This window comes from Leopardus geoffroyi, chromosome C3, assembly GCF_018350155.1.
Source record: "Leopardus geoffroyi isolate Oge1 chromosome C3, O.geoffroyi_Oge1_pat1.0, whole genome shotgun sequence".
Classification (NCBI taxonomy): domain Eukaryota; kingdom Metazoa; phylum Chordata; class Mammalia; order Carnivora; family Felidae; genus Leopardus; species Leopardus geoffroyi.
In genome coordinates this window covers 77,997,395-78,016,506 of record NC_059338.1, presented here as the reverse complement: position 1 = coordinate 78,016,506, position 19,112 = coordinate 77,997,395, and the positions used below count along the sequence as shown (strand labels likewise).

The 19,112-nt window shown below is 42.6% G+C and overlaps 1 protein-coding gene across 2 annotated transcripts in view; it reads right to left on the bottom strand.

Annotated features, from left to right (window-relative positions):
* Window positions 1-17,269, bottom strand: part of ZFAT (zinc finger and AT-hook domain containing) — a 350,430-nt gene extending 333,161 nt beyond the window's left edge. Inside the window, exons 1-2 of one of the 2 annotated variants that reach the window (XM_045453585.1) lie at window positions 16,915-17,269; window positions 15,473-15,549 (exon numbers count right to left, since the gene is read on the bottom strand). The gene's annotated coding sequence lies outside the window, so the exon portion shown is untranslated. Of the gene's footprint in view, window positions 1-15,472; window positions 15,550-16,914 lie in introns of those variants that run through there. The other variant, XM_045453587.1, reaches the window with a different exon arrangement.
* Window positions 17,270-19,112: the final 1,843 nt, after the last annotated feature.

Below are 19,112 nucleotides of genomic sequence, written 5' to 3'. Positions count from 1 at the left end.
GTGGCACGTACCACGCATGGCAACTGTTCCCATAATAAGGGAGGGCCTGTCGGATCCGTCTCGGTTGCCTCAGTTCAGGGGTAAGTGGAAAACGGTACAGGTGTCAAACAAATAAGCGACAGAGAAGAAGACAGCAAGTGTAAAGCAAACCGATGTCACAGTCTTTCCTTGGTTCCACACTCTGCCTCAAGAATCTCTCATCCTGCAACTGGGGGATCATAAAAACCAGGTGCATTTTATTTCTTATGTTAACATAATGGGGCCCATTTAGCCTCTCTGGATCTGAGCTGCCTCCTCTATAAAAGGAATTAAGACTAAAAAATTCTTAAGGTCCGTTCAGCTCAATAAGTCCATGATTCTGTGAAGGAATCCTATATAAAGATTTGTTAATATTTACCAAAAGTTTCCATATGGTAATTATGCCCACGGACGAAACCAAAGATGTGCCCTTTCCTGCTACACTAGTCAACTGCCACTCGTACTTAAAAAGAAAAAAAATCCACAAAATACTATATTTGAAAATATATACAAGTGCACAAGGAATCTTAGTAAACGTTAAGAGATATAAAATAGTATTTGCTTTCGATAACCCAGACTTGGCTTTCATAGAATCTGGCTGGGATTTTTATATCAGAAAAGAAATAAGTAGTTTACTCCGATGTTTCTTGGGCAACTAGGAATCCCAGTCACACTAAAGTACACAGCTGGCTCAGCTAGGTTCATGTTTTCAAAGGTCCATGGAACATTTCCATCAAATAATCACGCTACTTTTTCCCTGAAAACCCTCCAGTGGCTTCCCTCTGCACTTAGAATAAGATCCAATCTCCTTACTGTGGCCCATCAGGCACTATGCAGGCTGCCCTGACTTCTCTCCTGTTCTCCAGCGGCATCTCCGGGCTCCTCTCCGCATCCCCAGTGCGCCAACTCTCCCCCATTTTACAGGCCGTGCACTCACTCGTCTCTCTGCCAGACACGTTTGCATGTAGATCATACACCTGGCTCCTTCGAATCCTTCTGGGGTCTTTACTGAAACACCACTTCCTCTAACAGGTCTCTTTCCTACCCGGGCCTCTTGGAAGGGGGCTCCCCACCCCAGTAATTCTGTGTCACATCTCTCTGATTTTCTTCTCAGTTCTTATCACAACCTGAAATTACGTGGTTTGCTTATTCCTTTACTTGTTTACAGCCTGCCTCTCCTGTCATAACCTGCCAGACAGAAGCTTTCAAAGAGTAGGAACCTCACTTATCTTTTTTCCTCCTATAATTCTAGAGCCTGGCACAGTGGCTGTAGGCTTTTTTGGAGAAACTGACAAAGTTCTTCTGAATTCATAAAAAAAACCTAATACCGTTAAACATTAAATAAATAAAGTAATACAGTAATGGGAGCTGTTCTGTTTAAAAGGACTATTCCAGGCTCTTTATACAAAGCATCCTACTTTATGATGGCTCCATGAAATAGATATTCGTCCATTTTACAGACAAGGAACTGAGGCTCAAAAAAAGTTAAATGACTTGATCAAAGAATGGCATAAAAATGTTTCCTAAGATATGAACCTGTACCTTTTCTCCCAAACTTTGTCTTTCCTTTTTAAAAGGAGATCAGCACCTCCACTCTGCCAATTAACTAGGTTCTACATTCCAAATCCACTACATCCTTAATCGCTAAACTACGTAAGAATGGCTTAATCCTGTGATACTAAAAAGAAACTCAAATGAGGTAAGATTCTTACAATGAAACTGCCATTTCTGTCATGTGATTCTGACAAATAAGCAAAGTGGGAGGTTAAGTAATGATAGTAGGAAGTGTCTAAAATAATTCCTATTTTTACTTATTTTTTATTTTATTTTTTTAATGTTCTTATTTATTTTTGAGACAGACAGAGCATAAGCCAGGGAGGAGGGGCAGAGATAGAGGGAGACACAGAATGGGAAGCAGGCTCCAGGCTCTGAGCTGTCAGCACAGAGCCCACTGCAGGGCTTGAACTCGTGAACCGTGAGATCATGACCTGAGCCGAAGCTGGATGCTTAACCAACCGACTGAGCCACCCAGGTGCCCCTAAAATAATTCCTATTTTTAAAAGGATAGGTCTAAGGGTGCCAGGGTGGCTCAGTTGGTTAAGCATCTGACTCGATTTCGGCTCAGGCCATGAGCTCACAGATCCTGAGACTGAGTCCCACATAGGGCTCTGTGCTGACATCACAGAGTTGGCCTGAGATTCTCTCTCCCTCCCTCTCTCTCTGCCCCTCCCCTACTCACTGGTGCATGTGTGCACTCTCTCAAAACAAATAAACAGTTAAAAAACAATAAATAAAAGGATAGGTCTACAAAGAAGAAAGTAATCTTAACCTAGAATGAAAACACTGCCATTCAACTGTTTTAAGAATTGTGAAAAGGCTAGTTAAAAAAACAAACAACTAGTGAATTAGCAACAATCAAAAACTCACCTTTAAAACTATGTATCCTCTATAACCGTATTAAAAAAATAGAACACACTTAGCCGCTGTGAAGGTTAAATTTTGTGTCAACTTGGCTAGGTTTTGTGCCCAGCTATCTGGTCAAACACTAGTCTAGATGTTGCTGTGGACGTATTTTGTGGACATGATTGACATTTTCAATCAACTGACGTTAAATAAAGGAGATTATCCTTCATAAGGTGCCTGCACCCTATTCAATCACAGTTGAAGGCCTTCTAAGCAAAAAACTGAGGTTTCCTGGGGAAGAAGGAATTCTGCCTCAAATCAGGAACAGTAATCCTGCCTGAGTTTCCAGCCTGCCAGCCTATGCTACAGACTTTGCACTCAGGACCACAACATCAACTCTTCTGCCTGAGGTTCCAGTCTGCTGGCCTGTCCTACAGATTTCAGACCTGCCAGCAATCGTGTGAGCCTATTTTTTAGTGTCTCTGTCTCTACGCGCGTGCACACACACACACCCCTATACCTAACATAAGACTGATTCATCCACTCCACTCTTAGGTATTTACCCAAGAAAAATAAGGACATACGTCCATACGGAGACATCTACGTGGATGTTCGCTGCAATTCTATCTGTAAACCCCCAAACTGGAAATAACCCAATGTCGATCAAGAGGTGAATGAACACACAAACTACAATATACCCATACAATGGTATTCTACTTAGCAATGAAAAAGGAATAAACTACTGATGCATGCTACAACATGGATAAATCTCAAAATAATCATGCAGGGGAAAGAAGCTGGACCAAAAGAGAGTATATGCTTTATTCTAGGACATGCCAATGAATGCAAACAGTGGTTGCCTGGGGAGTAATGGGGGCATTACCAAGAGACTTCTGGGGATGATGGATATGTTCAGTATCTTGACAGTGATGATGGTTTATGAGGATACATATATGTCAAAGTTTATTAAACTGTACACTTTCTTTTATATATATGTGTGTGTGTGTATATATATATATATATTTTTTTTTTTTTTTTGAGAGAGGGGAGAGCAAGCAAGGGGCAGAGAGAAAGAGAGAGAGAGAGAGAGAGAGAGAGAGAGAGAGAGAGAGAGAGAGAGAATTCATGCAGGCTCTGCACTGTCAGCATGGAGCCCAACGTGGGGCTCGATCTCATGAACCGGGAGATCATGACCCAAGCTGAGATCGAGAGTCAGACACTTAACCAACTGAGCCACCCAGGTGCCCCAAACTGTACACTTTCAATATGTGCAGTTTACTGTGTAACAATTATATCTCAGTAAAATTGTTTTTAAAAAGGTAGAAATTTGTTAGAAGTGCTAAGAAAAATTTTAAAAAGACTTAAAAAATAACAAAGGCCGACTTCCTTACTTGGGATCAATTGTCAACAGACAACCTAAAAGACTGCTTCACTCCCATCTGGAGTCAGCCTTTTTAAACAAGAAGAATGATCTTTAATCTGGGAAGGGTAAAAAAAGATTAAGGGGAAAAAAGGAAGAAAGAAAAAAGTAACTCAAGCCCAAAATAAAAAGGAGACAGAAAAAGAAGAAGGAATTGCTTTAAATTCGTATTTATAGATCAAGAAAAATTGTATTCTAAGACATTAAATGTATCTGCAAGTTTGGTAACTTCTAAGGAATCATGAAGAAATACCATGAGGGTGGATGTCGAATTCATGCAAAATTCCAGAACAGATTAAAAAACTATGATTAATAAGGAGCTGGCTTCTGTAACATTTATTTGCTCCTGGTCCTCAACCCTTTCCAATGATTCCTTCTCGGCTTCCCTTCTGGGTTCTTGTCTCACCTGCTCCTTACATACGGGCATTTTCCAGATCTCTGTTCAACTTCTATTCTCACTCCACAACGGGGCTGGTAACCTGCCAGGGGAATCATGATTCCCTTTGATAATGTGATGAAAACTACAGCCCACAACCATGCATATTCACATGATTATTATTTCCAAGGCTTCAAGTGCTCCCCCAAACCCCGGGCACGTATTCCCCAGCTTCTCCTCGCAGAATCCCAGCTGGGCTCTGTCTCGCTAACATCCCCACGCAAAGGGAGATGTACAGACAGCTGTGAAAATGGGAAACCTGAAAGCTCGCAGACATAACTGACATGGAACCCGGGACCCCATCTCTCTGCGCATGCTGGGGAAACGGTTCAACCGGGAAAATTCTTGGGTTACTTCTTGAGTGCTGATGGATGCATTGATGAAAGAAGTTCCTGCTGACTTTCTGTAGAAGCCCATCCTCTTAAACATTTTCGTACAAAAGGTGGATTTGAATGAGGATTTAGAAAACATGCTGGTCAAATTCTGGATGAGAAGAAGTTGTGGCAGTGGTAGCTGGACCAGAGATGCAGGATTTACAACATGCTGACGGACTCAGCCTAGGGGTGAGGCAAAGGTCAGCAAAGAGCCCCAACTTCACAGACCTTTCCATATAGGTATTCTCCTTTTGCCCAACTACTGATAACCTGTGGACATCTAACGCACTCACCAAAACTGCATTCTCCTCGAGGACAAAGCCTGCACCTTATGTGTCTTCAGAGATCACCTCGAGTGACGTCAGCATCACACTGTTTGGGCCGTACTATCGTGTCACAAATGACTCCAACGTCACAGTGCCTACAACACGAGGGTTTCTCACTTACGTTAACAATGGCTGTCATGAATCAGCTTTCGCTCTGTTCCATCGCTCTGGGACCCAGTCCGAAGCCTCTCTCACTCTGGGACCGGCCCTAGCTAAGGCATACTGGTTCCATGACAGAGGGATAAGAGCCACTGCCAGAACCACAAGATGGAAACATCTGCTCACATAAGCAACATGTCACTTCTCCTAATGTTTTATTGGTCAAGGAAGGCCTAGTGCCCCAACCTGATGTCCATGTAGTGGAAAATATAATCCTCCTACGGAGAGGACCCTGGTAAAGATGGGCAACAGAGACTCTGAACAATAATGCTATCTACCGCAGTGCCTAACCAACACAAAGTGCTCAGTAATTGCCAGTAATTATTTATGTGCCAGGCCATGAATACCACAGGGCAGAGCCTGTAATCTGTCTTGCTCACTGACGCACCAGCCCCACATAGCACTGGCCCCATATTAAAGGGCATGCTAAATGCTTACTAAGTGAACAGTGATAAGATGACCATGGGATCTGGAATCAAAAAACCCGTGACGAAGTCCCCTATCTGCCAATTCCTGATTTAGTGGAAGGTCGTTTTCTCTTGATTCCCGGGTGGTGGTTATGAAGATTAAAGTCGACGTGAAAGCACCACGAAAACTGTTCTGCTGCACACAAACGTTAGCTCGTATCTCCGGCCAGTTAAATGGAATTAAATCTGATAGACAAATTCATTTAAACTGTTATAGTAATGCAAGACCCCATAGTCTGCATTTACTTTCAAAGCATCAGCTGGCAAATAAAGGAGAAAGATCAGACTTAGGGCAGCTCACATGAGAAGGAGACAGGGTTTTAGCTGACCAGAACCTCAATATGATCAAAGGGTAATGTGGCTGCCAAAAAATGTAATGCAAATTTCAGGCTGCTTTAACAGAAGTACAGTATCCAGATAACAGCTTCATTGTATTCAGCCATGGTCAGACCACATCTGAAGCAGTCGGTTCAGCTCTGGCCACCATATTTGAAGAGGTATGCTGATGAACAGACTTTGTCATGAGAGCGATGTGGATGGAGAAGGGTCTGTAAACCGGGTCATGTGCGTATCTTTTGAGAATCAGGGTTTCTTCCCTTATTGTGGCAAAAAGATGGTTCAAGTAGGATTTAATAGTTGTTTTCAGACACTTGAAAGAGTTATCGTAAGAAGAGTGAGTTTCACATATATAGCCCTAGATGGCCAAGAACCAGTAAGTGAAAGTTAGATGGGAAATGGACGGAGATCAAGGAGTTCTCTCCCAACAATGAGAAACTTTCTAAGTCAATGAAGGGTGAAGGTCAGCATGGGGGAGGTGCTATTGGGAAGACCCAACCAGGAAAGTCATAAAACCTAACTTACTCCTGCACATAACCAAGCATTTCTGAGGCTTCTGAAATGCCCAAATAGTATTTCTCTTTTCTGATTAAATACTACTAATAATATTAATACTAATAGTAACAATGAGGAACAAGAACTGAGATAATAAGTAAAACAAGAAGTTGTTTGGCCTGACAAACACAGAAAGGCATGCTGTCGAAGGGAAACGAAATTTCAAGGCTAGATAACATTAAACACGAACAGCGTCCTGGTTTGTACAGAGGAAATCGGTGTAGTCAAAATCGTATTTCTTCTAGAAGTTGTTTTTCCTAGCGTGACCTGCCTCCTGTAATTTTCAGGGAAGTGCAAAAAATATTTTAAAAGTTTCTACAATGGCACGTAAGCAAAAATTTGCTAACATTAAACTAGTGTCCTAACTACAAGATGACACGAAGGGTACCAGTCTGTACAAGCATCCAAATTTCCCACAGCACACGGTCACGCTGCACACCCCTGGCATTTAAAAACGGCCCCCTTGCTCTTGTCTTGTTTTGCTTGCTCACTCTATTCAAAACCCAGCACTCTTCCAGTCTTGTTTGCAGGGTTCAATTCCCAAGTCTTCTCTTCACCCTCTGGTCTCACCAGCAGGTCATAAAACAGTACATAAACACGATGCCTGATTTATCTTTACATCGTAGCTCCTCATCTGCAAATTACTCACAGCACAGTGAACACTCAAAATTGCTTGCTAAAGTCCTTCCTTTAGTGAGACGGTTTTTAAAAAGTTACCCATTATATCTTGCTACACGGAAGACAGAAAGTCAAGGACGCTGTAAGGACACATTGGATATTATTTGTTATGAGAATAACCACTCTTGGAGCATCTGTGCGGCTCAGTTGGTTTGGCGTCCAACTCTTGATTTTTGCTCAGGTCATGATCTCACGGTTGTGAAATCGAGCCCCGCGTTGGACTCTGTGCTGAGCATGGGGCCTGCCTGGGATTCTCTCTCTCCTTCTCTGCCCTTCCCCTGCTCTCTCTCAAAATAAATAAACATTTTCAAAAAAAAACACCCCCCTTTATAAAACATATTGGGATACAAACTTCTTCCTCCTTCAAAATTGTCTTTGCATCCTGCATGGGCATATTTAACGGGATCTCATAGTACCCAGCACTAACACAAATGATACCCTACTGATTTCCCTCACTGCAGGCATGTAAATGTAAAAAATGAACTTAAAAAACAGGCTCACTGACTAATTAAAGTAAATATGTATGTACCTTTTTGGAATAAATATATTTTCAGATTTAAAACAAATCTATCTTGGGGTGCCTGGGTGGCTCAGTCGGTTGAGCGTCCAACTTCGGCTCAGGTCATGATCTTCCATGTGTGAGTTCGAGCCCTGCGTCGGATTCTGTGCTGACAGCTCACAGCCCGGAGCCTGCTTCGGATTCTGTGTCTCCCTCTCTCTCTGCTCCTCCCCCATTCGCGCTCTCTCTCTCTCTCAAAAATAAATATTAAAAAAAAATTCACTATGAAACAAATCTATCTTTCCAAGCCAAAATAGTAAAGGAAAATGTAAACAAGGAAAAAAGCTGCTGCACACCCTTCCTCTACTAAGGAGTATGAAAGTTTACGACTTATTTGGTACAGGTTAAGGCTTGTTTAAGAACTTGCTGCTGGATTCTTCTACTCGCTGTTTCTCTCCCTCCTCTCTTGTGGGCACTAGCAAAAACTGCACAGGTCATGGGAACAAAAATGCTCTGCTGTAGAAATGAAGAGGACATCGTTTCAAATCTCCCATGTCTTCATTGATCCATCTGACAGAAACAGTCTATACTCCACTAGGAGATGGGAGAATGAGTCAGTAAGGAGATCAAACAGTTGCTAGGTTAAAGATATAACTAAAAATGTTAACTTTCTTTTCAATTAGATACTCCTACAGTAAAGCAATTATTTTTAAATGATGCACAGTGCACATTCATTTGTTTAAATAAGGAGCCACTAGAAACTAATTAGAGCTAACATTTATTGAGGGTTTTCTGTGTGTTGGGCATTCTCTTAAGTGCTCAACATACATAACTCACACATATGCTTCATCACAGCCACATAAAGCAGTATTATCAACACCCTCATTTTACAGAGAAGAAAAAGGAGGCACAGAATGGTTAAGTAACTTACAGAAGATCACACAGTATTGACAGGCAGGCGAGGGATAGGACTTCAGGCAGGGCAGCTCCAGGGCCCGTTTTTTAACCTCTATGAGAGGGTGTCAACACACTGTATACTTTGACACATGGAGGTCTTTTTGTGTCTATTAGCTTAAATCATAATGAAGAAATTGTTTCGTGGGCAATCAAGACTGTATGAAATTTATGGGTAAAATGCTTTCACACCCAACTTTTAGGATGAGATAACTGAATCCAGTATGACACTTCATTTAAGACACTAGAACTTAATCAATCTAATCTTTTCTATGTATCTTTTGGCTTTATTATACTTCATGGTAAGTGCAATGGGATGCCTTTCACATACTTAGCCTGACACTATGTCGTTCAAAATACTTTGCATGGACTAGATCTGGGATGTTTTATTCACGTGAGTGTGCATTAAAGTCATTCTACTACTTCTCAAATTCTAAATGCAATTATCCAACAGACATTTGAATACTTAATGAACACTAAATTGTATGGATACAAAGATAAATTAGATGGTCTCTGTTCTCGAGGGGGCCATAGTTAAAAACAACGAAATAAATGCTTTTATGGAGTTATGACCAAGGTTCCAAGGGAGCAGAGTGCTGCCTAGCATAAGAAGGAGAGCAGCTCCATGTGCAAAGGAATGGACCTGTAAAAGAACATTTTCTTCTCAGGGACTATCATGCAATTTAAGTAGGACTAGAATACAGAGTTTATATGGAGAGCGAGAGAAAGAGTGACAGAAGAGGTGAAGAATTAAGTTGACGCTGGATAAAGAAAAGTCTTAGAAATCATATTAAAGAGACCCAACCACTGTAATAATTTAAGCAGAACAGTGGTAAGATCAAATATGCTAACAATCATGGATATTACACTTTTTATTTTAAACAACAGAACCTTGCTCTCAAAAGAAACCTTATGCAAACTTCCATACTTAAAACTGATCAAAGTAAGACTGCACTAGTTGAAATTGGAATGAACCTGCTTGACTTCCTCTAGAACCTTTTACAGAATAGTGTCAAAACCACTGCTTTAGAAAAAAAAATTAGTATATCTATACAATTATGCTCTATTTACCTCATACCTCTCTCAATGTGGTTCTAGCTTCTCAAGGAATCATTCCCATAATTTCTCTTCAATTATAGAGCTAGGCGTACATAAAACTAAGCGAATGGTACTAGGCCTGAAAAAATTAACAACAGGGACGTCTGGGTGGCTCGGTCGGTTGAGCGACCAACTTCGCCTCAGGTCACGATCTCACGGTTTGTGAGTTTGAGCCCCACGTCGGGCTCTGTGCTGACAACTCAGAGCCTGGAGCCTACTTCGGATTCTGTGTCTCCCTCTCTGCCCCTCCCCGACTCGTGCTCTGTCTCTGTCTCAGAAATAAACATAAAAAAATTTTTTTTTAATTAACAAAGTGTTATAATACAGAAAAAAGATAAAGATTATCAGCTTTTTCATCCTTCAGTTAAACTCTAACTTTTTTTTAAAAAAATTTTAATGTTTATTTATTTTTGGGAGAGAGACAGAGCATGAGCAGGGAAGGGACAGAGAGAGGGGAGACACAGAATCTGAAGCAGGTTCCAGGCTCCGAGCTGTCAGCACAGAGCCTGACGTGGGGCTCAAACCCACAAAGTGTGAGGTCATGACCTGAGCTGAAGTCAGACGCTCAACCGACTGAGCCACCCAGGCGCCCCAAAACTCTACTTTCAGTGACCAATTTTCTAACCTAGATTAGGATTTATGTTTGGACACACACTAGGGTGTTTATGGCCACAGGATATTCAAAATCGGTACAGTGTTAGAAAATATTATAATTGATATAACGTAATTTTTTTTCAAGATTGGTAACCTTGAATTTTCTCGACAATGACTTCGAATCCGAAAATCCTTCCCCACTTTTCACCTGAGCATCTGTCCTCCGCCTTATAAAATTTGGAGCTCTACCTGTGATCACGGAAAATGATCATCAGTGTGAAACTGCTTATCCTCAGCCATCAGCAATATTATGTAAACTGATTAAAGATTCCCATATGCTTCTCCTGGCAGTTTGCTCTTCTCAACTCTTCATAGTCACAAGCGCTAATAAAAAAAGCCAGGTTACACCCTGAAGGAAAGGTATGCAATGATGAATTTAGCATGCTTTGTATCAAAACAAGTACATTCCCTTCATAGACCTCATCGAACTCCTACAATGCTTCCTTACAGTTACCCTCTCTGTTCCTCACAATAGAGTTAGGGGCCGGAGGAGGGGCGACAGGGAACAGAACCACTTATATCGTCTCAAGAATTTTTAAAGTATTTCCCCCTTTATACAGACTGACTGATTAAAACCAAACATTCACAACAATATTTAACATGTATTAAGAGTTACAGGACAATCTCCTTGTTCCCCATCAGACAAGGCACTAGGAAAAAACCACCACCACCCTGGGCCAATCAATCATGCATTAAAAGTTCCCTCATAGTATGTGGCTAAAGGCCAACAACTGACAATTATTAAAAGGCAGAAGAGGGGAGAGAAGCATAGGATATAAATTAAACCCTTCAATACATCACGTGAACAACACGTATAATATATTTACTTACAGACGTGTTTAAGAAAGCATCCTTAAACATACTACAAATGTCTTTATAAGGTAAATATCATTTCCATAGGATATTGTAAACTTAGTCCAACACTTTGCATTCAAAAGATCATTTCTGGGCACAGTCTACACTACCTAAATTTGCCCAAAGAGCCAACTATTATTCTATAAATTTGTTTAGGATAAAGACAACTCTCTGATTATAGTAAAAATAAACTACATCATATGCTCCAATTAATTAATGCATTTTATGGAAAAGGCTTAATAAATTACTCATTTCCAGTTCTTTCAAATATAAAAGTCTGAGGACTCCTGGGGCACCTGAGTAGCTCAGTCAGTTAAGCATCCGACTCTTGATTTTGGCTCAGGTCATGATCTCATGGTAGTGAGATCAAGCCCCATGTCAGGCCCCACACTGGGTGCGGAGCCTGTTTGGGATTCTCTCTCCCTCCCTCCTTCCCTCCCTCCCTCTCTCTCTCTCTCTCTGTCCCTTTCCCCTGCTTGTGATCTCTCTCTCTCTCTAAAAAATGAAATAAATTAAAAATAAATAAATAAAATAAAAGTCTGAGGACTCTGAAATGGTCATTAAGAATAAAATGCCTTTTTTTTAAAGAAAAGTTTTTTTTTAATGTCTGTTTATTTATGAGAGAGAGAGAGAGCACACACATGCAAGGGAAGGGCAGAGAGAGAGGGTGGCGGGAGAGGGAGGGAGGGAGGGAGAGAGTCCCAAGCAGGTTCCACATTGGCAGCACAGGGCCTGACCCAGGGCTCTATCTATACCCATGAATCAGGAGATCATGACCTGAGCTGAAATCAAGACTCGGGCGCTTAACCGACTGAACCACCCAGGCACCCCAAAGGAAAGCTTTTTTAAAAAATAAAAAGTACTTGAAAGTAATCCTAAAGAAACACACAAAAAATCCTCATATGTAAGATAACAATCAAAACAATGCGTGATATCAAACATTTACCTATATATTCAATTAGAAGATTTCAGGGTGAAATTTTCATCTTTTGCCTATTTAAGGGCAAGTTTTCTTGAAAAACATTCCACAAACAGATATTTTTAAATGAGACTGTATACCTACTATTACTGACTTTAATAATGCATCAAATGAAGCTAAGTTAGAACAAATGTTAATAACAGTGAGAAACACTAAATTATACATACTATGTTTAACTGTCCCTGCAGTAACATAAAAATGTTTATAAAATATCTTAAGACAAATTTATATTTTCTTCTAGTTTGTGAAAACTGCAATAACTTTTCTATTTAGTAGTAACTTCTGATTAAAGCACATTCGGTAAGTGAAATTCAAACAATCCTCAGAACAGCTGGAAGAAGATACAGAGAGCAGTTTTTACAAGTGAACTTTCTATTGATGGTATAGATACCATGATCAAACACTAAAAACTAGCATGATTGGCATCTAGAAAATACAAACAAGCAAGAGTGAAAGAAAATCCTTCAAGGAAAATGAGGAAAATACAATTTACAACATCATGGTGACTATAACTCTGAACTCAGCCTTTCTTATTTTTAAAATTTTTGTCCAAATTTTTGCAGATTATAAAGTCAAAACTTTTAAAAGTCCCATACAATAGATTTACACACACATATTAGCATTAGGTAATATTTTATGCTTAAGAAGTCTAGCAAATATTTAAAAACCCAATTTTACATAAAGTATGTTGCACTACTGATTGCACTTTATAGGAAAAGAAAACTGGGAACAGAAAAATAAAATATTTTTCAAGTGACACTGAGTTGAATAATGAAGTTAATAACATAAATTGGCCTTAAGTTCCAATTAAAATTTCTGATCATTACCTCTATTCTCACAGATCTTGGCACAAATATTTTAAATTTGCAGCAGTCTACTTACTTGCTGCATGTGTTTAAAAAGTTTTTTTTTTTTAATTACATACCCTTATTAATGATAAATCCAAATAATTTTTTTTAACTTCACCATACTCAAAAATTAGCAATCCTTTGAGACAGCATCTTGAAATTAAAAAAAAAAATTGAAAAAATTTCTTTTAATATCACATCTTCAATTCTCATTTTTACTCATTTGTTCAACAGAGGAACTAAGAGCCTGTACTAAGAAATCAATGGCATCATTCAAGCTGCTCTCTCAATTTTTATAATATTCAATTATGTTAAGAGGAACAAAACTGTGCCCATTATCCCAAAGTTGGGCTCTCAAGCCATATTCAGCATGAAAATAATTTCTTGCTTTCTGCCTGATGCACAAAAACAAAAACTATTAAAGCACTCAAATACTCTGATACTTTGAATGCTTCTATACACTTAGCTCTTATCTAAAGTCCTTCTCTAAAAATAAGACTTCTCTAAAATCGAGAAGGAGTGTCAGTCTTATGAAGCCAGGCATGAACAGTATAAGGCAAAGTAAGTTTGATCAGTTATCCTTAATAAAGCCTGTGCCCGGTTCCTTCCTTTACCCCATATCCCAACATAAAGTCTGAGCTAATCCATAAGCAAGTTCCACTCATATTAACTCACATTCCTTTTTTTGTTTTTACATCGCCCAAGCAAAATGATTTCAGAAAGACAACTCCCCGAGTACTTCACTCAATATCCCCTGTGATTCCAAATAAATCCAACTGCACTAACAAAAAGAAAAAAAAAAAAAAGCTCCCTGGAAAGTTTACAGAGTACGTAAGTTGTTCTTTTATCAAAATAGAATTTTTCACAAGTGACCCAAACAGAATTACAGCTTAGGAAAATCAAGCCTTTAATTCTGAGGAATAATTTGCACCTAGAGAAAAATTCAAGGTAATGGTTTTCACTGCATGTGGACTTTGGACCTAATCTATTTATTTTGATTTTGCTGAAGTCTGGGTATAACCACTTGTTGGCCTATGCTACCAGACCGCCGTCCTACTAACAGGATCCTATGACAAGGTGCTTTTGATGCTTCAGTAACTACACCACCTTGGATGGACTTCCACACAAACCTGACCATAACATTTTGACATTTTCACTAGGTTTCAATGTGCTCCTTAGATGGCACAGCACAAATCAGATGACAAGTTTTCCATTCAGTTAAAACATTAATAGGTAGCATACAAGCAAGCAATACACTCGAATTTAAGAAGCCCATAAATATTAACTTTGTCCTCACTTTTCAGAAAGGGACAATTCAAAGAACCCTGATAAATCTTACATAACGCCAAAATCCTATCCCTAAATCGTTGTATGCCAAATGATTTTTTATAAATCAAGTCCTGCTTGGTAATTACCATATAAAAGGGATTATCTGAAGGCATCTTTTAATGAATTCTTTTTGTAAAAATAGAGAATTCTCATATAACATAACTAACCACTACTTAATTTGTTATCTTATACTTGTAAATATCAAATTTCTTGGAGCACAGCTGCTTTCCCAGGCCAAATTCACCCCAGCATTACTGCCCTTCTCCCTAGTTCCCAAGCTTTAAAAAGGTCACCCCAAAAAACATTTGTCAGTGGTAGAATATACAAGCAATACTAGAAAAGTTGAAAAAAGAATTTTTTAAATGTAAAATAGAAAAGTATGTATTCTCCCAAAAGAAATCAATGAATTATTTTTGGCAATGACCACAATAAATTCCCAATAAAAACGACTTAAAAAAAAAATCAAGATATGCATATCTCAAATCTCTTTCCCATGTGTCTTTATCATTTGGTGGAAACTGTTCAAGCACAGTTTATCTCCATGAACACATGACCTCCATGATGCTACCAAGGTCAATGAGACTCACACGTGGGGCATATGCTGAGTAAGTGCTGATCTGCCCAATTCTACAGTTCCCTTTCAACAGAGAGAAGGAAGGATGGGCAATAAAAAATTATTTCTATAGTACAGGAAATGATGCTTTAGGTTGTAACAGTCAAACAGCCCATTACAGGACTGTATACAGACATATGTCAGCAACAGCCAATAGGAGGAAGCCCTTTAAAGGGTGTCACAGCACACAGCCAGGTACAAAAATTGCTGCACAGAAAGAATGAACAAGATCCCAAACTGAATGATCCTTCTTTACATCTCGTACTGAAACTCTTTGGTGCCTTGGGTTCATGCCACAACGACTCAATTTTGAAGTGAGAGTTTTCTGTCGACAGAACTTTCTGAAAATGACAAATAACCAAAGATCCACAAGCAACAGAAGTGGCTCCCACGTGTCAGAAATGCTCAAGTAAGGAGCAAGTTTGCAGGGGGGGGGGGGGGGGGGGACCTGCCGGTTAATATCAAACTCACCAGGTGTCCTGGGTGTTCTCTTATCCTTCACAGAAGACTCCTTCAGACATCTCCTCTGTGACGGCAGCTGTCACAACCTGTGCCGTTCACAAACCATAAGTTTTCTTGGATGAGATTTAAATTTTAAAACACGTCACCCGCTTGGTGTATAATCTGTTTAAGCTGGACTTATACTCAAAAAACTCCTTATCAATTTGAAGCTATTATATTTGAAATATCCAAACAACTTTCAAACATGGGGGGAAAAAAGACCCGTCAGAGCTAGCGCCTGAGAATTTAAAAGTGATTTAGTGGAGAGGAGTTCAACTGGGTAATTCATTGTAACGTCTGGTAAATGCAAGGTAATAGCGGAAAATTAAAGAGGAAAAAAATCCAGCCGAACCACTGGTAATTCACAATCAGCACAGTCCTGGGCTGGTAGCAGTCTTCCAAGTTACACTCAGGGAAGCTCCTGATTGGTGGGTGGCACTGGGTCAATGTGATTACTTAACCCTGGCAGTTACAACTAAACTCCCCTTTGATGGGCTCCAAAGCTTATTACAAAAAGGCGACTGCTTGAGCATATCAAGTACTACCGTGTCCTCCTGTTTTTCTCCCACGGAACACGGAGCCTGACACCTGAAACTCAGCTGACAAACACTGCCGGGTTTCGGCTGCTCCAGCGTTTTGTATTTATTATTGTTAAAGCCCACTGGGCACGGATTCCGTTGGGGGGTGGTAATGTGAAAGATTTACCCATTTCCTGCATACCCAGGGAAGAACTCATGACCATCCAAGCAGTTCCCTCTCTCCCAAGTAACTTTTTTTTTTTTTTTTAATCATTTAGTCCTAAAATAACCACAAGCAACAAACAGCCAAACATTGGCATGGCAACGTCCACACATCATGCCCCAGTGCTACCCACAGGCGGATTTCTTCATCCCTGGTGCCCATCCAGACGGGTCCTCCCGGTCCCTCTCCCGTCCGGTCCTGCCTGGCTTCCCTGAGTTTCGCTGTAAAATCCGCCACTTTCGCTGGCCCGGGCAAAAGCACAGCGCCTCGTCCCAAGGGCAGAGTTTCTCCCAACTGCCCGAGGACCACGTCCGGAAAGCTTCCCGCGGGCCCCCCGCGCGCACCTTGCCCGGCCCCTCGCCCCCTCCCCGCACTTTACCAAGCCCCAGAGAGGGGCCCACCTGCCTCCCGTCGCCTGTCCCCACGCCCGGGTCGCCCTGCCAACTCCTACCCGGCGGCTGCACTCCCCCTGCACGGAGCCCCCTACCATGCCGGGGCTCGACCTCGAGGGGCGGGGGCGCCAGAAAAGGCCCCCCGACAGGCTGACCCTGCGACGCCCCCCAGAGGCCGGGTCCCGAGAGCCTGTCAGCGTCCCCGGAAGGGGTCAGGCGGGGGGCTGAGCGCTCCCCGGTCCTCTCCTGACGCCCTCTGCCCCCCGCCGCCGCACTCACCTGGCGGGCTCTCGCCCAGGGCACGGGCGGAGGGACCGGGGGTCGCGCGAGGAGGCCGGCCGCCCGCCGCGGCCCCCACCCTCCCGCACCCGCGCCCGCGCCCGCGCCCGCCCGGCGCGCGCCCCAGGCCCGACGCGCGCCCGGAGCGCCGTGGGGAGGGGGCGCGGGGACGCGCGAGAGCCGGGGGGGGGAGGGGGGCACGGGGGGCGGGGGCAGGGGGCGCGGCGAGAGCAGCGGCTCGGCGGTGTCGGCGGCGAGAAAGCAGCCTCGGCCGCGTCCGTCATGGCGCGCGGCGGCGGCTCCCTCCGGCCTCCCCGCTCCCTCGCCTTTAGTTTGACCTTTCCCTCCAGTGTGTCTGAGGGAGAGCGGCGGTGCGCGCGCGTGTGCATGTCTCTGTGTGCGCGCGCGCGCGTGGGGCAGGGGCGGGTTCGCTCTCCGACGCCTGACGTCACTGCCATGGCAACGGCGGCCCCGCCCCTCGCCTCCCGTTTCCTGCCCCCTCCCCCTGTGCACGTTCCGGGCCCTCACGTGCTCACTCACACGCACGCACGCACGCTCGGAGCGCGCGCGCCCAGGGCGCTTGGGGCGGGGGGGTTGGGAGGTCATCTGCGCCTCCTCGTCTACTTGCTGAATTTGACCAATCCAATGAGAAGGAGCCGTGGGCGGGGCGGGCTCGGCCGCCCGAGCGGCGTGAAAAATTTCCCGAGGCCGAACGGAGATCCTTCGTGAGCCACTGAGCATGCCCGGTGGTGGAAGGGGCGCGTTCCCCGGGAGTTCAGGGAGGAGGAGGGGGAGGTGTCCGGTAGTCAAGGGAAGGGGACCCTGGGCGCCTTGGGGGGAGATTAACCCCTATGGGACTGGGATCGCGTGGTGTTCGAGTCCGGCATTTTCGGGATGCGGTCTGGCCCTGCAGCTATTGCTGTGTGACCTTGGACGTGTTACTTAAGCACTCTGAACTGAATGTCCTGAGTCAAATTGGGTTAGTAATATTACCGCGGTGGTTGTGCGGATAAAGAGAGAAGTGGAATAAACAGTATCGTCATTTATAATTATCATCATATGTAAATATTGTAATATCCTAAATGTTGTAATAATGTTATATGGTGACAGATGCTAAGTACAATTATGGTGAGCATAGCGTCATCACTGTTAATATACCTGAAGCTAATATAACACTGTATGTCAATTATACTTCAGTTAAAAAGAGAGGAAACGCCTGACCTGACATATGGTCAACCCTAAGTACTTAGCTATTAGTATGGTACCCACACAACCTTAGTTTACAAATGGGGACATGGGATGCAGAGACTGAAACATTAAATGTCTGTTCAGTGTTAGGGTCAGGTAGTGGCAGAGACCCAAGCTTCAAGTTCAATATTCTGTCCTACATGGCCTTCCCTTAGGGAGAATGGGGAAAAAAAACCCCATCCAGAAACACCTGTCAAGACCCTCCTTTGCTGTCTGTGGATCCCTTCATACTCCCCACCGGCCCCACTCTCACCCCTAAGAGGCTTAGAACTCTGGACATAAGGGCCGATAGCCTTTGTGCAACTTTTGGAGGCCAGTTATTCGGCTTCTTGATTTGCGCCTGAACAAGCAACAGAATGGCGCTTTACTCAGTTCCCTTCGGGGCCCCTACACTTCAAGCGAAGTTTTGGTTAAAGTGCGCACACGGTAGCAAGGAGCTCCAGGCCCTCACGATTTCTGGCTAGCTGAGGAAAGATTAACTCCATTAACCCTCGTCATTTACCCAGCATCGTCCCGGTAGGCAAGAATGCCTTTCCAGCCCACACGGAGCCTGTGACCACAGGGCTGTGCAGGCCCTTGCGATTCAGACACGCTGATGACCTCACCGTTCATCAAACCTGTGCTTCCAGCCTTTGCCTCTCGCTTAGCTCTTCATCGCTTACTACTTCATGGTATTTCTTGAATGTCGCGGTACTTTTTAACTCGATTTGCTATTAACTTTTTTTAACTTTAATTTTTATGATTGAAGTCTAGTTGATATACAATGTTGCATTAGTTTCATGTGTACAACGGTGATCGACAATTCTGTACATTGCTCAATGCTTACCACCATAAATCTAGTCGCTGTTTGTCACCATACGTTATTACAATACTATTGACTATATTTCCTATACTGTAACTTTTTAAAAAGTGTATGTCTGTCTCCTTGTGTCTTATAGCCCCAAACCTGA